Source organism: Electrona antarctica, assembly GCF_951216825.1.
Source record: "Electrona antarctica genome assembly, chromosome: 13".
NCBI classification, from domain to species: domain Eukaryota; kingdom Metazoa; phylum Chordata; class Actinopteri; order Myctophiformes; family Myctophidae; genus Electrona; species Electrona antarctica.
The window spans coordinates 33,285,229-33,311,136 of record NC_136794.1 but is presented as its reverse complement, the minus strand read 5'-3'; the positions used below and the strand labels follow the sequence as shown (position 1 = coordinate 33,311,136).

At 42.2% G+C, this 25,908-nt stretch overlaps 1 long non-coding RNA gene across 2 annotated transcripts in view; it reads right to left on the bottom strand.

Annotated features, from left to right (window-relative positions):
* The window catches only part of LOC306935472, a 146,094-nt gene extending 122,852 nt beyond the window's left edge, over window positions 1–23,242 (bottom strand). Inside the window, exons 1-2 of one of the 2 annotated variants that reach the window (XR_013791393.1) lie at window positions 23,106–23,242; window positions 21,481–21,562 (exon numbers count right to left, since the gene is read on the bottom strand). This is a non-coding gene — a long non-coding RNA (uncharacterized lncRNA). Of the gene's footprint in view, window positions 1–21,480; window positions 21,563–22,304; window positions 22,403–23,105 lie in introns of those variants that run through there. The other variant, XR_013791394.1, reaches the window with a different exon arrangement.
* Window positions 23,243–25,908: the final 2,666 nt, after the last annotated feature.

The following is a 25,908-nucleotide window of genomic DNA, read 5'->3' as shown; positions in this document are numbered from 1 at the left end:
CCACTGCTATACTACTCGGTAGGTACTACCGTACTAGGGAGGCACAATAATCATACATCATATTGGTACTTTCTGATATTACCTTGCAAAATCTGTAAAATTATTAATTAAATCACATCTTTGGCCAATGTGTTACATTGTGTAGCTTGTTTTTATTGTATTTCAAGTATTTTTCAGAGATGGATGCCTACTTGAGAGAAGGTTGTAAATGGTCAAAATAAAAGGGAAGCTCTACCTGCAGAATAAAATGTTAAGTAAAGGTGTAATGTTCCATCTTTACTACAAATATGCAAATGTTATGCAGATTTGTTTTAGATGTTAGCTTTATAGCACCCAGCTTTAGCACCCAGTCACAGTTAATGTATACAACATGTGTAAGATACATTCTACTGGGAAACTTGTATTGAAACATTGGTATCGATCAATTTGACTACGCAATTAATTGCTTATGCTGTATCGGCCAAAAATGTTCAATATTATGCAACCTTACTTATGAGCTTCACTTAAAACAATTTACAATTACAATTTCTAGGCATTTAGCAGACACACTTATAGAGACGTTAAAATTACCACCGCTGAAGTGCCCTTGAACAAGGCATTGAACCACTACGATGAAATGTTCTATGAGCAGGGCCTGGCTGGAAACAAGTTCTTGAGCTTAGCCCAGATACCCTGGGTAAATATAGTAATCATTTCATTTCATTTCAGAGTGACTTGCAATAAGCAAGGTAATTACAAACAGCAGAATGCAAAGTTTAGTGTCTCAGGAAACTATGGGATCACAGGTAAACCAAGAACCTATAGCATCAAACCATCCAGGCATAAACCCTAGTACTAGGCTTCACTCTTTGCTGAAAACAATCTATAACAGTTGTTCCCAAACTTTTTAGCCTGTGACCCTAAAGAGATTTGTTTTGGGTGTCCCCGGAACCCAAACTATATAAAAAAATACATTGTGTAGGCTACATCGGCTATTTTCTCTACTGTACTTAAAGTAGCTATAAGATTGTCAAAATGTTAATGACCTTTTTTCTTTTGGTATTCAGACAGCCACAAATGAGGAAATTGCTCCCCCAAAAATGTAGTCTCTGTGACACATCTAGGGGGCACAATCTGCATTCAAAGATGTTCCTAGAAGCTTTGTCATTGGTCGGGAAAAAAAAACGAAATGACTAACCAATCAGGAAGTAGACATGCAAATGTCTACAATGACAAAGCTTCTAGGAAAATCTTTTAATGCATATTGCTGCCCCTAGATGTGTTACAGAGACTACATTTGTTTTGGGAGCGTTTTACCCATTGCTGGCTGTAACAAAACAAAAAAAAGTAATTACATTTTTACATATTATTGCTTTACTTATAGCATCTTTAAACATTTGTTTTCTAACTTATGTAATTCCTTATATTTTTCTTTGATTTCTTCATGAAATTACTGTATTTTGGGGAATTCTTGGGGAATGTTTTTTGAAAATGTTTTGAAATGCTAATTAAAAAGAAACTGTAGGAAACAAAAAATGTAAGGACCCACAAATGTGTTTGGGAACCAGTGATCTATAAGATTACAGTAGATCTGCTATTTTCATCGAATGCTAGGTAGGGTTCAAGTAGTTAAAAGCATCGTAATAGGATTGGAAAAGCCAACACCCACACCAACGGACCACAAAGCCAAACAGCTACAGCAATGTGTCAGGAGCTGACTTGGTTCACAACTCCCCACCATGAGGACGTTCACATAAAGCGCTGCCATAACAGAGTGTATTATCACAGACCTCTTGCATCCAGCATATCACATGTACTCACTTCTGCCTTCAGGCAGGCAATATCGCCGCATTTGTGCCAAGAGCTGCACGTTTTAATGACAGTTTCTTTCCCCAGGCCACCCATATGCTAAACATGCACTGACTTTTGCACCTCTGCTCTGCAACAATTGCTTTACATAGACGAGAGTGTGTGTGTGTGTGTGTGTGTGTGTGTGTGTGTGTGTGTGTGCGCGCGCCTCTTGCAAACATAACATAGGTCGCATTCTCACCTTTACTTCGGTAGACTCGATGCGATTGGAGGGTGGAGTTGCATCATTCTTGCATATTTAATTTGCTGCCGTCAACCGCAGTAGGGAACATTATCAATGTGTTCAATTCATAAACTTCAGTGAAAAATATGGTGTTAAAATACTAGTAATAGTTAGGATGTAAAGTGAGGGTAACATTGATGCAGTGTGTCGTCGAGGTGTGTGTGTGTGTGTGTGTGTGTGTGTGTGTGTGTGTGTGTGTGTGTGTGTGTGTGTGTACTACGATTTGTGTAGTACATTTCCCATAATGCTTTGGTGCACTGCTCCTCCTTGTGGATAGTGGGAGGGCTATTTTACTGACACAACATGTAGTCCAGGAAGTAAGTGAGCCCAGTGTCCATGACATCATGGAGCCCATGGACACTTTGAAATACTAAAATATCTAAAAACACATAAACCCTGCAGGAAAGTGTTTGTCTCCCAAACATCATTCAAATAAGATCTGGTTGCAAAAGGGGTGAAGTGTCCCTTTAAACTGGGTTACAAAGAAACTGAGTACTTTTTCCACCACTGTTCATAAGATGTGAGGTTCAAGTCCTCAGCCATCATGTGGAGCTCTGGAGCCTGGAGGCTGCAATGAGATGGGGCTCCACCAGGCATCTGTTGGATTATTAACACACACACACACACACACACACACACACACACACACACACACACACACACAGGCCCCTCGGGTCCCCTGTTGAGGGGCCATCATACATTATGTCAGTAATGACGTGTGTGTGTGTGTGTGTGTGTGTGTGTGTGTGTGTGTGTGTGTGTGTGTGTGTGTGTGTGTGTGTGTGCGCGCGTGCGGTTTGAGGCAGTTTGAGGGTCCCTTGAATTGATGAGGATCAAACTGTTTCACCCTAGGCAGTGTGCTCTGCATGGGCGGAGGCAGAGGAAGATGACAGCAATACAATGAATGAAGAAGACAATGGGGGGGTACATCCAAGGGTCTACATTCTCAGGGTGAATGTCACTGTAAAAGATCATATTGCAATGGTTCTGCTATATTCTTTGCTATTTCATGTCACTATCACAGATGCAGTCATTAAAATAACTAGCCACATTAACCATGGCATCACTATTTTAAGCCAAAATAAATACAAAATCAACTACCGGTAGCTCTATACAGCATCGAGGTTGAATGCCTCCACCAACCAACTCTCTATCTTTGACACGGTGTTAAATAACTGATACATTTTCCTGAAATGACCTAAATATTGGGCCATTAATTGACATTGGAAATATATTTAATTCATAACTCCCAGAAGCAAAGATGCGAGTGCTTTAATATAGTTTTTGATGCTACATTAACTACTTTTGCTGGGGACCCACTGGCACTAGGTGGTATGGAATCATATTTACATACTGTATATTATGTATCAATTGAAGCACTGACAGTAGTCGTGTAGATATCATGGTATATACACTGACACCACGCTATACAGGAACGCCCAAAAACGTCACATCCAGGGTAAGAATTTACCCCGGAATTTTCTATGGCTGCCAATGCAACTTGGTCCAATCCTTAATCACATACGGACAAACATCTATGCCGATGCTATCTAACTTGCGGAGGTAGCGTGCCTTGTCCACGGGCAACAGATCTTTTAACGTATGGAATTGCAAATACGTTTGATAATCGCTACTCTGCTCAATATTGTTTTGAAAATGCCGCAAATTGCATTGCAGTGAACGAGCGAAAATCACAACTTCCCCCGTTTGTGGGCGGAGTCACAGTTTGAGGCGCTGTTTATGCGCCGTGGTGTCAGTGTATATCCTTTCTCTAAAAATGTCAATGTATTTGCTTTTGAAAGGGTAAAGCACTGGTATCGCAACTGTGTGCTATAGGTACTTTTAAATTACTGCCACATACAGTATAGTTCACATAAAATAGAACAAAAGTAAATTAAGAAAAAATGCAATAATAAAAAATAATTACTGTTCTCACACTGAAACTTCCATCTCTGGGAAAACAAGCGGCAAAAAGTGCCCGTCAGCCACCGGCCTACTTGGGAACAAAGCAAGTTGGGAACCTAGTATGCAATACCCGTTGTCATAGCACCTGTTTAACCGCCTTTTGTGCTGTATCTGCCTATCTGAAGAGTGCAAACTGACTGAAAAGTGGACTGTTAAGTAATGAAATGGCAAATTGCAATGGAGATGCTTGCCATGGCAATCAATTGGCTGAAGCAGAGGCTGGGAATTCTACAGGTGAGGGGACTTAGGCTCATTGGCAGAGCCTGACCAGAGCCTTTTGTTGCAGTTCTGGACAACCGTAGGTCCGACCAACTCAAGGCCGGCCACTGCACTCTGTGTGGTGGTGTGGAATGTGTGTGTCAAATTTGAAGTCGTTTGGGTGAACTGTTCTCGATTGGGTTACGTGGATTGCAGACGTAACACAATATAGACGTGGTGCATTTATTGTAAGACTAGAGCAGTGCCCGTTGGGCACAAAAGGTGCCTTCAGACTTGGATGGTTAGAGCGGCGCGATTACATACAAAGTCAATGCAAAGACGAGAATTGCGTGAATGGGCGCGGCGCGACCTGGTGCAACACAACCGGGACAAACGAGGCGAATATATATATTCAGGTCTGAACGCATCTTAACTGGCCTACTTGGAACGATGTAATGCATGCCCCACCCAGTTATTATGTCTGTATCCTTTTTATGCCCATATATGGAGTTCTTTGTCAGGCATGCCCAGATATGGAGTCTATGCAGATGTCAGAACACCATTGTGATGTCAGAACATGCCCAATGACCATATATGGAGTTCTTTGTCCGGCATGCCCAAATATGGAGTCTATGCAGATGTCAGAACATAATTGTGATGTCAGAACAGGCCAGCTCCATATATGGAGATATAGGGGTGATCCGGTCCAGATCCCAGGCAAAGTCTTTTATGCTGGTTCTAGACAACCGGCTATCTGACGACTCGACACCGGGCACTGCACTCCCTGCGGTGGTGGGGAACGTGAGTGTAGAATTTGAAGTCGGTAGGGTGAACGGCTCTCGAGTTACATGGATTACAGACGTACGTACATACACACAGAGACTTGGTGCATTTATAGATAGATGTGTATTTGTGTTTATGCAATGTTTGGTTTTGTTGTTTTAGGATCTCACCTCGTTTTATTTTTGGTGTCAATCACTATGACCCATTTGAAATGGGTCACATCTCCAAACTAGAAAAAGTGCCCTTCTGGGCACAGGTCTCCACCAGGAGGATAGGAGTGTGTGTGATGTTTGGCAAAATGTTTAGTAATATAAACATGTTTTTTAGTTTTTTGCAACAATGTTCTTCATTTTGTTGAGGAAATGCAGAGCCAGATTACTCATAGCATCTCTGAGGATAGAATTCTGGATGAGCAGGACATTTTGTACAAAACGGGCTACTCCTGAAAACTTTGGAAGGCATTCTGAGCCAATCAGTGTAGAATCTGAGAAACAGGCTCGTCTTGATCACATGACTACAGAGATTATGTGCACGGATTCGCGTGAGATTTGGATGAAATCTGTGCGACTAACAATGTTTTTTGCAGAAGTCGGCCTCATGGTGGCGCTATAACCGGCAGATGTGGAGGGATGCAGGGAAAATGTTTTTCCATGGCCTCTAGGGAGTGCGCATACAGAGCCGGACTAACAATGGAACTAGGTGGCGCTTAAGCGCCAGGGCCCGAAGCTTGCAGGGCCCGGTACGAGACTATAGGTACAACTGTTGCTTCTGTCGAAAAATATAACGCAACACAGGAACCCCCGCTAGTGTTTTTGGTCTTCTCGTCTGACAGTTTCTGTAGCAGCTTGATACTAGCAGCAAGGGGGAGGGGGGCAGTCGGCCTGGGGGGGTTCCCATAGGGGGGTTCCCGACGGCTGCGCGTCGCTTCCTCCTCCGACAGAGGGGAAGCGAGTAAGCAACACCGTCAGAGCCCCCTCGCTCAGGAAGGCCCCCTTTCTCAGACCGACCAACGTGTGTTGTTGTTGCGACAATAACATAGCCTACAGCCTATGTAAGAGGAATATAAACACAAGACCTTGGCGCAAAACGTCATATTTACCCTGCTCTAATGCAACAAAAGTGTGTTCTTACATCCTCCATTTCACGATTTCAGCACTCGTGAGTAAATGAATGTAATTGCTAATTTGCTATTATGAAAGTTTTCAGTGACGTTGCACCCACCACAACTTGGTTGCATTGTCGCCAATAATTAATCTGTCTTTAAAACGTTCTAATATTAATATAGCATATTGACATTGTCTGTTGGTACACACGTTATATGGACCATGTAACAACATGGTCAACAGCACTGTTTGCAAATGTAGCTACATTTGTTGGCCACAAAAACAATTTAGACAAAACATGCTGCTGCATATGTTTATTGTTAATGACTGTATTAATAACCATAAAGTAATCTCCTAGTCCTTACATAATAGTTTAGCAGAGACTGAAGTTGGAAAGGCTGTGCCCAGTGCGGCTGTGTCTTGTGTGTCAGCGGGCAGCGCAGGCAGTAGTGGATATGCGCTAAACGGCGAAATGCATGTTAATTAATTAATTAATTAATTGGCTGAATCTGTAGGGCCTTTTGATTTTGTGAAGCGCCAGGGCCTTGAGAGGGGTTGATCCGTCACTGTGCGCATACATAAGTTGTATACAGATCGATGCAGTTATAAGTAAAAACAGGAATTGCCCTGTTATAGCGCCACCGTGAGGCTGATTTGGAAAAAAATTGTTTGTGATTTGTGGCATTTTGTTCGAAACAGACGAATCTTTGGAAGCTAATCTTAGCCAATCAGGATGGAAGATGGGAAATGGTACAGATCCGTGTTGATCACATGACTATGGAGATATAGTGTATACCAAATTGTGTGATGTATGGATAAAATGTGTACGAATTATCTACAGAAATGTGTTTTGCCTAAATCAGCCTCATGGTGCCGCTATAACAGGCCGTTGAGGAATATTTGGGGCAGAGGTTCGTCGTTGGCATCCAGGGAGTGTGTGTGCAAAGTTTGGCATGGATTGGGCCAACGGTGGCGGAGATTAGCTGGTAACGGACGGACGGACGGACGGATGGACGGACGCACACACACACGGGCTGAGTGCAAAACATACTCTCTCCCCATGCCTTCGGCCTGGTGGAGACAACAACAACATGAATACTGTATGGCTGCATCTTACGGCTGGATTCAGACACATTTTCTCAGGAACACACACACACACAAGAAAAGGCAGAATCTGTCATTGTCATCTGCACGTCGTCTCCTTTCTAGCATTGTGCTGTCAACCACATGACGTCCTTTTAGATATAGCGGACCTGTCAGGGAGGGAGGGGGGAGTATGGACAGACAGACAGACAGACAGACAGACAGACAGACAGACAGACAGACAGACAGACAGACAGACAGACAGACAGACAGACAGACAGACAGACAGACAGACAGACAGACAGACTTGAAGGGAAGGAGGACGAGACAGACAGGATAATATAACTCTGTATCAGACACGGTGGTCGAAGATCAAAAAACAAATGAGACGCGGACAGAGAGAGAGATTTTCCTAGCTCCTCTATCCTCACTTGAACCGGAAGTTCAACTCAGTCTGCTATTTTCACGGTCATTTCAGGTCTCTTGTTTTCCTGCTGCAAGTTGAGGAGCGATGATTTAGGAGGCATCTCTGAGGAGCTCCAAGCGAGGAAACATGAGTATTTGTTTACATGCAGGAAGACGTTCCAAGATGAACAGCATGACGCCCCTGCTGCTGCTGGTGATCACTGGCGATCGCGTTAGATGTTTGTGCGCGCGCGCATGTGCATCAGTGTCACGGGGGATGGTGATGTCAAACTTTAGCGGGCAAATTAAGCTGTGGCATAACTGCAGTATTATTTCATTGCAGTAAATAGATAAGCAGTGCCGAAAACAGGGTTTCTCAAAGTGGGTGCCGTGATGCAAGTCCAGGGGGTGCCACAAAATACATACAATATTTTGAAAGCATCAAAGGGGGAGGTTTTTAAATATTTAAGTACCATAATATGACATAAATGTAAGGTGCTATTAAGTAACATGGATGAAGAAGTTGTTTACATAGGGGTGACCTGAGCCAGAGAGATAGAGAGAGAGAGAGAGCGAGAGAGAGAGTAGATGGAGGATGGAGAATTGATGGAAAGGACATACTGTACAGTTGAATACAGAACCTTGACCTGGTTTCATTAGTTTTATCATCTGGTAACAGAACTTAAGATTTTGTTATTTTTAAGCACATTGAGTTGTGTTGGTGTTGAAATGTGCTCTACAAATAAACTTGCTTTACAGAGCTACTGACGGCATCTTGAAGCATGCCACAGTTTCCTTGTTTGTTTGTTTTCTCACATTCTTTGTTTGTCACAGTTGTGATACTGTGTGATATGCTGCCTCAGATATTTCTATTTTGACCATGCATGCACCGTGTGTACATTTTACATTGTGTTATTTGGCTTTATTTCCTCCTCTATTCTCCATTCGTATGGCTATTTTTGAAACTGCAAAATTGTCGGGGACTTGCACACCTGGACACTTGTGATGTGACAATAAACCGGAAGTTAGAATATGAGATTCTGGTGGGCTTTTTTCCCCACTGCTTACTAAAACGCACGTTCACCGGCCTGTGTTCACGTTATCTCCGAATGCTGGTAAATGTGGTAGCATTAACGGATTAGCAACCACATGTGCTTCAGAGAGCTTGCTGTTGTACTTTTTATATTTTTATAAGTCTCTACACTCCCGAGTCCAGATAAATAAAACTATGCCTAGACATCCAACAGTCACTTAAGCCCCCTGCTGTTTGTTTAACCCAGTCCTCCTATATCATTTGTTGCACAGTGAATAGCAGAAGAAACTGATCAGACAATTTGATGCGATTACATTAAGGTGGTCTCCCTATAGAGCGCTGCAGTCACGGCCCCTTTCAGAACGACAAGGGCAACAGGAAATAATTACCTATTAATTGTACCCATAGACGTTTCAAAAAGCATTTATTTATCGGCAGGTGACAACTCATGACAATAAACTTTTTTCTTTGGGCCGAACAATTAATTAGAATGAAGAAAAACAACAAAAAAAGTGCTGTACCCCTTCCCTTTAAATATTTTTTTAATTTTATCAGACACGCCCCCTTCCTATACAAACCCATTGTAACTTCAAACTCCATTTTAACCATGTTAGATTAATTGAAAACACTGGTCCTGGTGACTCTTACTGCCCTCCGAATATGTGAGGGGGGCATGTTTTTTTTTCCAATTACTTTTGTCGTTTTGTGAACACCCCAGACACCGCAAAGCATTCACTTGTGGTCAGCGACCACCTGCCTCAAAGTAATATTGATTTAATTTGATAATGTGCCCTTCCCAAATCGCGGGTCAGAAACTACATTTCTGTTGTGTGTGCACAGGTGTCCACGCATGCACCTTCTACTGGAAAAACGTGACGCATTAGTCAGGATTGTGCAATAACTATTGTGCAATAATGGCGTTTTTTGTACGGTAAATATGCTGAAAGCATGCATATGCATTACGACTCCTTTGGGAGATATCAAACGTATACAGAGTGAAGTGTTAACAATGAGTTTGTATTTGCTGTTCTAGAACAGGGGTTCTCAACCTTTGGGTCCACATGGTTTTGGGGGGGGGTCTCCAGATGACAGTGAAGTGATAATGTAAGGACTTTTAAGGCTTTTAGACCATTACTGCATCAAACGTAATCAACAAACTATGCTATAAAAAAAGTTTTTAATATAAGAAAATTGTGTCACAACAATTGTGAAAATAGCCAATCTACAAGCTCACAACGCCACACAGTGCGAGGCGTTGTGAGATCGGTTGTGAGATCGGCTTGTAGATCGGCTATTTTCACAATATTTGTCTGTGGAACCGAATTGAACTAAATGTACAGTAATGCCTCAAGTCCTATAATTCCAAGTGCTTGTCTGGGTGGGGGAAGGGGGTCCCCAGTTTATTTTGGGGGGTCCCCAGTTCAAATATGATTATTTTTTGGGGTCACGGCCTGAAAAGGTTGAGAACCACTGTTCTAGAACAGAGAAACTTTCTCTATTTTAGTTTGATTCCGAGCCAGACGCCCTTCTTGTCAAAAATGTGTTGGTAAAATTCTCCAGACAGTACTACTGTCAGAGTCAAGAGAGACCTCAGACATTCTGTCACAACAGAGTCATCTTGGGAGAGCGCACATCACTTCTCAGCCAGGTTGACATCTTGGGACAGTTGTGTGGAGACATAGTAGTAGCCTACGTTGTGTGTGTGTCTGCCAAGTCTTTCTTTGTACCTCTTCTTTCCTGCCTCTCTTTGAATCTTGGTCAGCTACTGCACAGCCACACCAAGTGTTCGTGTGCCTGCCGAGGTATACATATCTGCTATAAATTAGCTTTCTTTTCAACTTCAAGTTGGTCAATGAGCATTGTAATACTACATGTTCAGGCTGCTACAGCCTAAAAGTACTGTTCTGATCAGAGTGATGTTCACCGTATTATGGCAATTTGAAGCGATGAAAACTGCTGTGACACTGCTGGAGCAGTGCATCAGTGTGCCACTTTTATCCACGGCCCGTGGTGACTATTGTCATGGCAGACCCCTGAACTTTTTTGTGTGGCACGTTTTGTGCAGATGGGAGCAACGGTGAACCATGTGGTGACACATGTGGCCCCTTGTGTACGTGACCATTCTCATGGCAGACTCCTGAACAGTGTTTGTGCCAAGTTTGGTACAGATTGGAGCATCGGTGCACCTGTGTGAGTTTGGCAAGTTTGTCATGCAAGTCCCCTGAATAGTGTTTGAACTGACTGACTGAAGTCCGACTGCTACTTTCGTGACATCAATGGTTGAATTATCCACCTACTATAGTCAATTTGAATGCAGGATTCCAAGAGTATAAACAAGATGCCCATTGTTTTCTTTAAACCTTATTGGGCATTTTAATTATCAGCAAAGAAAAGGCTACTTTCGCTATTTTATTTTATTACTTATTTTTGGTTAAAATGTTTGAAGATTGACATTATTGGCCCAAAATAGGGATGCCAGGTTGAAAGTGGTTAAGGGGTTCATGTCCCTCTCTCATACGCACGCTGAAATCAAGCCACAGGCGTGCACACTCATACTCACTAAACATTATCTGCTTGTTTTCTTTTTCGTCTTGCATGAGGTCTGCAGCGTATCTAAGCCAGAGTTCTCCTGAGGTAATGACAACACGCATTCAGCAGCAGAGGACCCGTTTCCACACACCTGCTATTGCAGCCTTATTATGTGGATTACTGTCATTTTCTGTTCCTGGCTCTAACCAGCCAGGCTTTCAAAACAAAATAATTGCATATAGGACCAATTGACAGAGTGCTCGCCAAGTGTTCGCCATTCTGTCTACATCTATACCCGACCCGTGACGACAAACCACACGTACGCAAGTGGAAGTCCTATTGTGTGTGTGTGTGTGTGTGTGTGTGTGTGTGTGTGTGTGTGTGTGTGTAACAAATGGTGAATGTTGTGCAGTAAGTGGCTGCAGCCACCCACATGTTTCTATGTGCAGCACAGGGCACAGGCCTGCTGGAAGGAATATGAATCAATAAGTACATTACATCATATCTGTCGGGTGTAAACCTCATGTCCAAAACTGTTACTTTATAGGATTCAAATTTAAAAAATATCAGATCTACAAGCTCAAACTGCATCGCTTCAAGCCGCATTTTTACCTTGTGCATCTGCTATTTTTGATACTTTTGTGTGACGCTGCTGCCTGTAGTATGATCAACTAAGCCATACATTTATGGAAAAACACAAAAGTGAAAATATGGAGATAAGAGGTTTGCCCGACAGCAACGATATGCAGTGGTGGTGGTACTCCGATTTCTCTTTTTGTAGATTGGACGTTTTAGTATAAATTTACAAAAAAAAAAAAATCTAGAATTTTAAATACGGAAATGCTTTCTGCCCGACAGCAACGGAATCTGTTACGGCTGTAATTGTAGCAGGTGTCTCCCGTTGGAACGGAGTTGCTATGTGGGGGTCCACTGCAATGCTGCGATGAGTGGGTATGAATTACACACACCTGCTGGTCCAGACATCTCTCTACTAGCTCACATCTCTCTCAGCAGCAGTGTTTCCAGAATTCTTTGAAAATGTCTCGATTCTTTTTACACAATGAAGAAGGAAGAACAGGTGCACTTCCTCTGCAAACTGCCCTTGGTTAAGGCAGTGGGTGCTCAGCTTAACTAATAAACCAGCTAAGTGGAAAAAGCGGCACTCCAAATTAAAATGTGCAAGACTGACTCAGATGCAATTTCTCATGTTTATTTGAGAACACATGACGCATTTCGGCAAACAGCCTAAAAAGTATACAATATCAGTCAAAACATCAGAAAAAGCTGTTGTTTCTCACTATCCTCGCCGCATCTCCCTAGGCCTATAGGAAATATGTCCCACTCAAACAGGAATGATAATAGGGGTTACAAGATTTACAGATATATGAATACAATAGGAAAGCAGTTTTAAAGTTAACACAGCAACTACAGTACATTGACACACAGAGCCCACCCCTGTATATACGATATCTGAATCTGCCGATGGGCCGGTACTGAAAAGAGTGCACTTCGCAATCTCGTCTCATGTTGGATATTTTCATTAGAACAGCGCTTTGGAGGTAAACCTACAACAACAATATTTACTCTAATATCTAATCTAAGATCTAAGTTTGGAAGACATTTGGTGAGGATAATCGGACAAAGGTCTGGCCCTTTAGTTTATACGGTGTGTATAGCAGGGATTAAATACTGCAGTAGCATAACAACTATGGTGCGTTCAGACTTGAATTTAGATATTCGCCTCGGTTCGTCCAGTTTGTGCAGCGTCAGCTCGCGCCGCGCCCGTTCGCGGCGCTCGCGCAAGTTCTCGTCTTTACATTGACTTTGTATATGTTATCGAGCCGCTCTAACCATCCAAGTCTGAACGCACCTTTATACCATTCACTTGGTGAGACAGAATGGTGTCACCTGTGCGTGCGGATGACGAAGGTCCTATGGATGCTAGAGTAGTATAAGACCCAAGACACAACCCCACATCTCGGCGAAGTCTAATGTAATGCAACAGCATCTATAGACCGTTTTATTTTATTATTAAGGACGTACAATCTTACAGTGTAATTGAGAGCGATCTCTTCTTTCGTGACATGATAAATGCATTAGAGCTGAGGTACAAGATACATCAAGTACACAGCATTTCACCGACAAATGTGCGCCGGAGTTTGCTTATCAAATTAAAGAAGGAAATTGGACTAGGAGAACCACGACACAGGATATTCACAAGTGTGTTAGCTGAAGCTGTCACCGTGTCACAATCGTTTTTTATAATCAAATCATTTAATAAAAAAACTAAAACAAAAACGATCAATTGTTGATAACCACTGTTATATAACCCTCATATTTAAATTGATAATGGAAATTCATGTCTATAACAAACTATCAGATATTATTGTATCCTTTCAAATTGCATCAAATCATTTTTTACATATGCATGAATATCCCTCATGCGTTTGTTATATATTTCATATTATTTTATTTTAATCACATTTGACAGACAAGGCTTCTTTGTTCCCGTAACACCAAGTGTTTACACATTTAAATAAAAGAGATTCAATATTTAGAATCGATGTTGATATTTCCCTTTCACAGAAAGTAGCAGAACAACCTCGACGAGGTGTGAGTTTGTCGGCTATTTTCAGCTAAAGCTTTCTCCACAATGAGAGAACACAGACAAGACAATAGTATAGAGCCCTGAGGGACTCCGCTCAACCATATGGGGTTTAGGTGGTTAATATAGGAACACAGGCACATACAGAAGATCACAGCCTGCACACGGCAGCAGCAACAAAAGAACGAATATTATTGGCTGAACTGACGGTGCAAAAAGGTTTCATGGGTTTACAGAGAAAGTGTCTCACCTCTTCACTAGCTCTCATCTCACATCAATCACCATGACAACACGCATTACCATCACAGTGTCGCACATGCCATAATGCAAAAGATGTCACACACAGACACACAGACACACACACACACACACACACTAATGCAAAACCTATCATGCAAAACACAATGCGAAGGCACCATAGCTTAAATTCCCAGTGTTCACTTGAATGGATTTGGCAGGGATTAGATCACCAAAGCCTCATTGGGGAATCTTAATAGAATTCTGTTCCTTCCCGAAAAAACATTCCCACTAGGATAGGCAACTTGCAGCGCAGCTTATTCAAATGAATAAACACCGCACTAAAGTGAGAGAGAGAAAGAGAGAGAGAGAGAGAGAGAGAGAGAGAAGGCAGTGGGGCATTAGATCCAAAGGCAAGAAAGCGCGGTGCTTTTTTCACCACCATTTCCTTTTACTCTCTCTCTCACACGCTTTCGTTGCACTCCTGTTTGGCCTGGTTCCTTTAAGAGTATCGGCATCTTTTTCCCCCTCATTCACTATATTTCCCTCTCCGTCTATTAGTCACTCTATTTTCTCTTTCAGAGTTTCCTCTTAAAACAGACACACACTCTCCCATCTCTACCTGGCTGCCACCCCCATGCTGTCTCCATCACCTCTCCTGCTCTCCAGAGGAGGTGTTTACGTGGGCGTACGGGAGAGCCTTTGAACCCCAGCAGTCTTTGTAGTTCACAGGTTGTGCGTTGGCATCTGCTAATGACAATGCTAATGCCAGCAGCACCCCCCTACCCCTCCTCCTCCTCCTCCTCATCCTTTTAGCTTGTCAACACACGGCGGCCCAACAGCACAGAGCTGCCATCTGGGGCGTGCGAGATGAGGCGAAGGGTGGAAGGAAGGGGGCGATATCGCCCATTTATTTCCTCGTTTGGATGGATTTTTTTGGGAGGGGGGGATTTGGGGAGAAGGGGGGGGGGGGGGGGTAAGAGGCATACGGATCGGTAAAAGGCGTATTCCTCGCGGAAGCCAGAGAGCACCATCAATGTATTCGCTGCAGCGCCGAGCATGAAAAAACACAAGATGAAGGGAAAGAGAGTAACTGCGTGCAAAAAAAAAGAGAAAAGAAAAGAAACTAGAGTGTTTCCCCGAGTCGACTAGGGAGGGAGACGGCGTTCCTTCAACCCGGCGTGTCAACACCAAATTAGCATCACAGTCATGCGCCCCTGGGAGAAACACAGGGAAGCCCCGTCTTTGCCTCCGAGGGAGAGAAAGAGAAGAAAAAAGCGGAAAAAAGGAGTGCAGGCTGTAGGCAGAGAGCGGGAAACACAGAGCGAGAGATGTGTAAAAGGGTATGCAGAGTCGATGTAGTGCATCTACTATTCTGTGTGCGAATGTTGGCTTTCACATTACTGGATTAACACTTGCCAACTAAAGTTTGGTTCACTTCACATCCATTAAAACCTATACACAACCCTATAGAGGGTATGCTTTATGCATGCATAAAGTGAGTGGCAAATTAAGTTTAACGATTTTTTTTAACGTCGTTTAATGCAATCAGATAGGACTTTTCTGTTTGGATGTGTGGGTCGTCAAAGCCAGAAAGTACTTCTTTGCCACTCATTAGGCGATGCGACATATTGTGAGCTTGCCAATATTCACTCAGTGGGTCCAGGGGAGACATCAAAATTTCTCTTGTGGGTCCCATAGTGGGGTCTAGGGAACCCAGGTGTCCTTGAGGGTGTTCCAGGGTGTCCCCTACAAAACAAGTAGCCTACTGTACCAGTTTAATTTCACTATTATTTCACCAGCTAGAAGTTGGTGAGACAGAGAATGTTAAAGAGAATGTTTAAGAGATTTTTGTTAAACTTTAACAAAGATTTGTGTTAAAGTTTAACAACACAAATCTTGTATGGGGGTCCCTGGCACCAAATATTTTCAGATGGGGGTCCACGGACACATTTCTACCAATGTGGGGGTCCTTGACATGGACATGTTTGACAATTTAAACAACATTAGGAAGGAAGCCCAACATGTAAGCAACTATACACTTTCGAAACAAGCACCAAAAGCTGCAACCACATAATTTACAAGCAACTTTACAGTATAACAAGCCCAAAGTCGCTTATAATAAGCAGACTTGGCAACACAGATTATTATAGGAAATGTGCTTCAGAGTGAAGTGCTACAATAAACCAGAGGCATGTTAAGAATTAAGGTCAGATTGATGTCACCCTGTCTCGAGACATGGATAAGATATGATGTGTGTGTGTGACACACAGTAAAAGATGCCTGAAGGATCAGCAAAGTCTTATCTTATTGTACTTAAGTGTATAGAGCAGGGGTGCCCACACTTTTTGACTTGAGCTACTTTCAAAATGACCAGCTCGGCAAGATCTACCCACCAAATCAATTATTATACCATTGCTGAAAATAGTTTAAATATGTACCTGAGGGGGCTTTTGAATAGTAGAGTTTGTTAAATTCTGTACAGTATAAGACAAATGCACTTGGAATGGGAAATAGAGGGGGAGAAATGTTTTTTATTTTTTCTTCAATATATTAAAAAGAAATGCTCTTTAGGGGCATGTCATGTGATCTACCTGCACAGCCTTTGTGATCTACTGGTAGCTACCTTTTGGGCACCCCTGGTATAGAGCATAGCAGTGGTGGTAATTTTGTGGTTCCACCCATTATCTTTTCCTATAAAGACTTCCCCAAAAATATATATAAATACAGAAATACTGGAACCTGGCCAACCTGGCCAATGGCAATAATAAAACATTTGATTCTGTGTCAAAACAAATTTGAATATTTAATTATATTGTATACTATTCAATAAATACCCATTTTTTGCAGTTTTCAGACATGCATGTCACGTGACTGGTCAATTTATTTGCAGCGAAAATAATGAACATGGTTGCCATAACTTTTCTTCTCAGTGGAATATGCAATATTTTACAAAAGTGTCAGCATTATATTGTGTTTTGAGATCTGTGCCGCGGGTCGATGCTCCAAAAGAGAACCAAGCTCTGAAAGAAGTGTCGAGAGGTTTGGACACAACCAACGGTCTGGCTACAGCCTACAACCCACTGTAAACAATGACTGCACATATTTTTGTCTGATGATTTCAGTGTGTCAGCTAGGGCCTTAATAAGGCTTTTAGAGCAATCACATTCCTTCTCTCCTGATGAGAGGAATATTATATCACCAGAACAGAGTGGTCACTCAGTGAAAACATTGCAAACTCAGTCAACCAGTGGTGGACCAAGTACTCCAATGTCCTAACTAGTGAAAGTAGCAATGCTCTGTTGGAAGTACAAGTCAAGTTTTGTATACACATTTTTACTTGAGTAAAAAGTAAAACAGTATTGGCATATACCCCCTGTAGTGGAGATAAGATAGTATAAAAAATGGAAATACTCAAGTAAAAAAAAAAGTCCAGTAAATACAATAGAACATACAATTGGGGTGATGTGCAGCTTCAAGTACAGTACTTGAGCAAATGTCCTCAGTTAACTTCCACCACTGCAGAATATAAAATGCAACGTCCACCACTGCAGAATATAAAATGCATCATAACAATAGCATTTCCGGGTGATGAGTGACGCTGCACCTTTCTATTAGAGACCCAGAACAATCTATCCAAGGCTCACTGATGTGATGACAGCAGCATGGCCCAATACACTATATGAAGTGTCCTTTATTTTGGCTACCTGTCCCAGAGTTTGATGTCAAACCTAATTTTATTTGACACATCCTCTGGATTTTATCCAGTCATGTGAAAGGCCTTCATTAACACAATTTTTTACTGCTGCTATGAAATTGCGATCCAGTTATCTCAGATTATGTCCACAGATATCTAGATTTCAGCTCCACAACCCACTGCGCATTTCTGAATCGATTATCTCCGGCCCAACCCATTTCCATCCTAATTTACCCTAGTTTTCTATTCCCATGTTAGCTCCGCTCTCCTCACAAATTAGCGTTTGGACACTAACTACAGTACCTCTTAGTTAGAAATTAGCATCCCCTCCCACAATGAGGAGCTGCTAATAAGCACAGCATCTCTACACCATCTCCCCACTGAAAAATACATAAACACATCAAAAGAGATTAAATTAGATGCCCACAAAACACAAATGGGAGATCATCAAATTAGGCAAATGAGAATGCAATCGTCAACGCAACAAGTCAATTAGAAACGTTTATATCTCACATACAGTACACACAGATATGCAGACAAAAGGCAATGTCACCAAGAATAAACAGAATTGTGTGAATTTGTTTGTGTGTTCACATGTGTGGGTGTAATTTTAATTATAAGGAGCAATTACATGCGAGGCAACAGATAATATATTTAGTTATGCCAGTGTATGAACCAAACATAGCTGACGAAAATAAGGGCTGAGGATAAAGTCTTAACCTGAACATAGTGCTGGCAGGTTTTGTCTGTATGTGCGGGTCTATAGTGTGTTGGGATAGAGAGGAGCCAACATGGGACTCTCGCTTGAAGCACTTCTTGGTGACTGGGGAAAGTGTGACCAGGCAGCAGTTGTTCAGGCAGAGAAGAGAAGTCTAGTTTCCTTGGGTACAATGTACAATGGTGGTCTTTCTGAAGCACACAGGTACTAACAGACTACAGCAGGGAGAGGTTGAAGATGACGTCTGCCAGCTGGTCAGAGCATGCCCCCAGGTCTCGGCCGGGGTCCCGTCTGGGCCAGGTGCCTTGTGTGGATTAAGACTTTTAACCCATTTTGGGCGGGGACCCCTTTTGGTGTTTCAAGCATTCTGTTATACTTTAGCTATTGAAAAATAGCAGATCTACAAGCTCATAGCGCGCCACCGAGTGGTGCGCTATGAACTTGTAGGTCTGCTATTTTTGAAAAACCGTTAAAATGTGCCTCAAATCTTTCCGAGAATTGTCATGATTTAGAAAACTTTTTTTTTAATTTCGACGTCAGGCCTGAATGGGTTAAAGGTTTTACACACAGCGCAGTAGATATTTCCAGTGGGCAGGGGGTCCTGGTATTTCCAGTGGGCAGGGGGTCCCCAGTGGGCAGGGGGTCCTGGTATTTCTGCAAAGCCATGGCTGGGGTCTTATCCTCAAAGCATGCATAAAAGGTGTTCGTTTCCTCTAGAAGTGAGATGCGGGCACTTTCCCTCTCTGTGGGAGAGGTATCACTATGGGCTCTTGCGTCAGAGGCACTAACTCCGTAATTTGAGGATTTAGCATTGCGTAAGAAGCGTTCCCCGTAGAAATTGCTATCTTGTACCCCAGCCTAAATCCCTAAAACACCTCCTCCGCTATTATGCATAGGTGTGGTTTGGGGGGGGCGTTACAATAATGAAACCAATGACCGTGCCATATGAGCAGCACCGTGCCTTTGAGAGAAGACTGCGCAATCCATTATCCATTAAGGGTAAGGCACAGGTCATATTTGCACAAGGCGTGCTACTCATACTCTGAGTTGGCAGTGCCCGGCGATATAGGACCCAATAGCTTGCGATTCAAAGTCAAGTTTGCGCTGTGTGTATGCGTGTCTGTGGCCATGACAACATCATCATAAGTTTCCGTAAGATGGAGAGAAAAGATGCTGAATCATTCTTTCTCATCCCGACTCCTTTGTGATTTGCAACTTCAGCTGAAAACCTATTAAACTCCAGAAATGTGTTGGGATATTAAAAGGCACGTGTCATCCCCTTAGCTCTATGAGTCAGAACAACGACCAAAAAAAGCTCTTAGAACTGCTTTCAATATAATGGAGCTTTTATGATCGGCCTGCCATCTTTACATACCGTACAAACATGCTGTGGTTCAGTGACACGGAAGGAGAGGAGCTGGACCTCATTTGTTAGAGTGCTCACCATAACTTTTGTGGTTAAGCCTATTTTGGGGTAAACATATATGTACTGTAGCCATTGTGTCATTGAATGAGATATAATGTCAGGGCTGAGAGAAGACACTAAGAGAGTGGATGGATGGATGGATGGATGGATGGATGGATGGATAGCATACATTGAAAATCAAATGCAAAGATAACAGAACCACGTCGTAGTATAAAAAGGTAGCAGCAAATTTAAAAATAGAGGGAGGAGCTGTCTGCAGTTCAAAAATCACACCCGTTTGAAGTGAGGGGCGCTCTAATACAGCTGCTGTTCTAAATCCTTTAAACCCATTATTGACCTTATACCGACCTTGAAACATACCGTAGTTAAGTCACCAATAATAGTGGTCCCTTATTAGCCAAGGGTTTGCACCGACATACCGACAGACACACCGACAGCCGATTTGCTCAGGCACATATGACGTAAATTCTCCATTCATTGTCAATGGCATTTAATGTTTGTGTTCAGACAGAATCTACACTATAGCCGTTTATAGGAGGGGCTAGTGCCCCTCAAAAATGTGGAATCATCATGAATAAATTAATTATAATATATAATATACAAAAATACTGTACGAGCAGGTATGTGTGTGTAGTGTATGCTGAACTGAACTACAAAGAGGGAGCCCTCAAAGTGGGGTGCTCCAGCCATTGGGGGTCCAGCTGAAGTAGTTCCCAATCATTTTAACCACTTTATCCATGTACACTTTGGCTATTAAAAAATAGTAGATCTACAAGCTTGTATATCTGCCATTTTCTTTTTTTTAAGATTTATTTTGGGTTTTGCTTTTATTGATAGGGTACAGTAATTAGACAGGAAAGGGGGAGAGCGATTGGGTGAAGACATAGGGCAAAGGCCGACAGGCTCGGGACTCGAACCCGCGACATGCCGTCAGGCTGGTTTACCGGCCCAGGCCATATCTGCTACTTTTGACCCCCATCTTTTATATAAATCTTTTCAAATGGGGACCACGGCCAAAAGGTTGCAGTATATGCTGATGAACTACAAAGACAGAGTGAGAGTGAGATTTGGACCACAGTGAGGGTTTTAGCCGCCTCATTGGGCTGATCAGATGAACTGAGGTGTGCTGAGCAGCACTCAGACGTCCTTGGCCAGGAGGCTGTAACAAAGCGCCTTGGTCGATGCGAATGGGAGCTCTCCAACTGAGCGTGAACATGGGCTCTAGTGATTCATGAAAAGTGTTGATTGGAGGACCTGTGGTCGTTGTAGTCTCTCAACTGACTACAGACAATAATATGGCTCTTTTCGACTGAGAAACGCTGGTAACCATAACCAGGCATGTGCACACATGGACATCAAAGCGGCCGCTGACCTTTTTTTATCCATCTGTAAAAAGTCCCCTCTCCAGAGACCATGAATGCCGCATTTTACTATGCGGAAATAAATGCCAATGACCACGCCGTACAGGCGTACACGAACTTTGGCAGCGCTCAAGAGAATGCCAATACAAGCAGAGCAATCGTTTGGATCAAATTAGTTACAGCATCCACACACATACAATGACAGTCACATGAAGCAGTTGTAGAAGCAGCAGCAGCAGCATGTTAAAAATAAGACAGGCGCTTACCTTTAGATATGTCTTGTTCTTGGCTTTGTCTTTGTTGACATCTTCTGGCAGTCAGGAACTGGCCCCCTGGGCAACACTCCATCTGAATGCACATCAAGGTAACATTTCCACATCAAAGGTAAAAAAAAAAAAAGAGTATTAACCTATGGGGTCTCAGGTGTATTATTCAATTATTGTTATTTGTTTGTTTGTTTTACCATGGCCAACTTCGATAAAGACTGCTCACTTAAGGCGGCTATATGTGACCATGGACTTCTGATCCATAAGAGTTTCCTCCTTTACTCGTTATTCATTTCAAATGTACTGTAATATTACTTTATTGTATCAGTAATTTGTGACACTAAAAAACGAATTTTGGATATTAGCCTACTTTTTTGTCACACCTATCATTCAGACTCAGCCACAATGAAGCAGCTCTCTTCCGTTGGTCAGATGGCCAATTAGCTTCATAGCATTAACCCTTATCCACATGTTTAGCCAATATTGTTAATTAAGACGCATATATATTATTATATTTTTTTCAAGTCACAGCGCCATGAGAGGCGCGCGTACCACCACCATGCATGCACTCCCCTTTGATGGAGGCCAGCTATAGTGAATAACAAGATGTACAGGTTAGTCCTACTTTAGTTTGTAGTCTAGCTTATTTAATTAAAAGCCCACGCGTTGCACATGCCAGGCGTTGTGGACTTGGAAGACGTACCCTGTTATGTTATGTTATCATTGTTATGTTATGTGAGCGGCAACATCCAACATGGTACATTAGTAGGCCTTTAACCACCCCAACACAACAGTGTACAAATGTTGTTGTTATAGCTACTCACCCAGTAAAGAAAGTATTGTTTTCTCAAGCTTAAGTTTCACGGAGAACTGACATTTCAAAATGGTGCCGACTTGCACTTGCAGTTACTTTTTAGCCATTTCTGTGGAATATCAATACATTTGAAATTGAATGAAGTTGGTTTGAGCTTCAAAACACTATCAACGTCCATGTAGACTACATACAGTATAAACTAGTTTCCAAACTAGCGCTACTCACGCTGAAGAGTGAAGAATATTAAGTGCATGTCCGTTTGTCCAGTTGTATGCCTACATTGTTGCCCAAAATAGGCTGTATTTTCGCCCAAATATCGCTAAATAAACCATGTCAAGCTTGCCAGCCAGCTGCCAGCCGGCAGGTTCCATCTGCAGGTATGTTGCCAGATATTACGAAAACAAGCCCAAAGAAATGAACTAGTTGTACTAAAACAATCAGAACCATAAAGTTATATGCATGTCTGAGTTATATTAAATAAAGAACTGGAAACGAACTGTATTGTATAGCAAAAAGGAAACAAACGATTTATTTTGAAATTAAATTGCAATATTCTTTATCTGATTTAAAGTAGATCAAACAAAAATACAATTGAACAATCAATCTCTTCAAAATGTATATTAAATGTTCACTTCAGTTTTTCCCTGCACAATGTCCCTTATTTAAAGGTGTCCCAGAGTCAAGTATCCCAAAGTAATCCCCAAAAAGTAAACTAAACATTGTAGATCTTCTCTTTTGTTAAATAAAGTAGTTCTCAAAGTTATAAAACAAAAAGGCAATGCATTGCTCATTGGAAAAAAGAAAATGTAACCTTTAAGTCAGGAGTCCTCCGCTAGTTCATTTGTTAACAAACTCTGGTTTGTTTGTTCAGATCACAAAGCCTCAGAAATGTCAGACCAAACTTTTGTGCTTCCCCTACCCAAAGTTCTTCGGTCAAACTACGTATATCGGTTTGAATTAAGTTCTGATATTTGCTTAGTATTGGTTGGCTTGAAAAGAGTGTGTTTGACAACCATGGCAAACACTCTTCTGCCCAAAATGGAACCCAGGCTCGGCGCCTCACTTCCTGTTCCTTTATAGCTTCCTGACAGTTCACTTCCTGGAATTGGAACTATTCCTGGAACTATTGCTCACATACATTTCCCCACAGCTCCCCCTTTGATCAAACTTTGTCATTTTGTCAACAGAAAATTGATTACACAAAACACAATATATTATATTCTCTGTAAGCCTACACTATTTCAGGGTTAATATATAGTTTCAACCAATATATTCAATACTCATACAAGGACAGGAAATACATTATTTCACACATGTATGTGGCAGTGTCACACCACTATAGGCCTGGCCATGCTTTGACTATTTTGAACATAGCCGATCTACAAGCTCACATCTTGATCTGCTATTTACAAAAGAAATCTTGAAAGAAATGTGGAATATTTGGAATGTTTTTTAAACATTGCCAGGGATCCCCATACAAGACATATCTTGAATTATATAGGGGTGCCTGGCACAAAATCTTTGAGCACATGGGGTGCTCGCAAATAAATAGGCTACATATTAATTTGGGGGTCCTTGACATAACACTTTTTGATCCATCCTTCCATCCATCTTCAACCGCTTATCCGTATTCGGGTCACGGGGGCAACAACTCCACCAGAGAGCAGGCGCGTAGCGTGAATTCAAGTATTGACTGGGCAAATTACCATCGTGGGGGGGGGCAGCGCAACTCCGGCCGATAGGTGAGAACAGCTTTGCCAACTTGCTAATGGGGGACCATTTAAAACAAAGGCGGCTTGCTGTGGTTCGCTACTAACAGAAATTGGGGAGGCATCCCAACCAGATGCTCGAGCCACCTAAGATGGCTCCTTTCCAGGCAAAGAAGCAGCGACTCTACTCCAAGTCTCTCTCGTGTGACTGAACTTCTCACCCTCTCTAAGGGAGATGCCAGCCACCTGTCGGAGAAAACTCATTTCGGCCGCTTGTATTTGCGACCTTGTTCTTTCGGTCATGACCCACACTTCATGACCAGGTGAGAGTAGGAACATAGATTGCTCAGTAGAGGTCTATGCTCAGAATAACCAGAATCAGAGGCTGATGCACCTATATGGTGTCATGGTTATTCACTAATTGCTCTTGAAAACCATTAAAGCAATAACAAAATACAAAACCGATGTGCCTGTACAAATGTGTGCAGGCCCATTTGTACAGACCCATCCAGACAGACCTTTACGGGTCCGTTTGACCCATGGTGGTCCCCAGACCCAACATTGAGAAACAGCGATTTTTAAGCAGTCACACCTGGCCTGAGTAAAATTAATTACACTCTAAGCTGGGTGCGACTACACACCTGTTGTGCAGCATCGGGCTAATCAGTGCACACAAGGATAAAAAAAAATCAACTATATCCCCACACGCAGGAAGAGCCTTTGTCACGACGGGATGTTTCATCTGCTCTGCTCTTTTTACCTCATTATTTCCATGTGGTGATAGCAAATGTGGGATTACACTGATAACGCACAGCAAGCGGCTGAGTGTTGTTATCTTCATGCGTTGGCAAATAAAAGTGAAGTTGATCTAAAAGCCTGGCCGTCTGTTCTCTCGGCTACATTGATGCAGTTGTCATAGTTACTAATCCTCAACACCTTTTGTATCTCTGTTCCTTTTGGGAATCTAGTGTTATAGTGGCCCTGAGACTACAAACACCTTGTGTATATAACTTCTAGTTTCATTAAATGAATATGTTTAGAGTTTAAACTCAATGTGATAGGTACTGTAGCCATCAGAAACTATTTAGGAAGGACCGGTTGCAGGCTAGTGCAATTGGAATACTTGCTTGGAATACATAAATAAATACATAGTGGAATACATAAATTGTAAAAATAATAATAATAATCAATAATTATTATAATACAATTAATGCTGCAATTGCTACACTGCAATCATGCAGGAAAACTTCCCCAAGTTGTCCCCACAGTGTGTGACACATTTTGTACCGTGTGATTTATAGCACAAAATAAATTATAATTAGGCCTATACACACTGTAGCTACAAAGTCAAATACTTAATCCTCAACTTTCCCATTTATACATACATTTGGTTACATTTAGTAAACTCCGAATTAACAATTTAATATTGTTCTTTGTAGCCTATAGTATGGTCTGGTAAACCCACCAATAATTCAGAATATTTGCTGTATGATTTATGCAGTCCTGTGCTTAGGAGGACTTTCTTCGCACGCCGTCATGCATGCATGCACGCACACACACACACACACACACACACACACACACACACACACACCCATCCATCTCTCTCCTTCATCAGCTTTGCTCTGTGTTTCTTTGACTAGTGTCTTGTGCATCTCTGCAACGCACCGTGCTGCTGCTGCTGCTGCTGCTGCTGCTGCTGCTACAGGCCCACTGCGCTGAGGGGGCGATACAAAACAGGAGAGAGAGAGAGAGAGAGAGAGAGAGAGAAACATAAAATACACCACCTTCAACACTTTTTTCAACCAAAAGGTATCAATAATTTAACCACTACACTTCCCATTTATCTAATTGGATTTTTTTTGGGGTGTTTGATCCCAATTGAATCCAGGCGTGTGTGAGTAC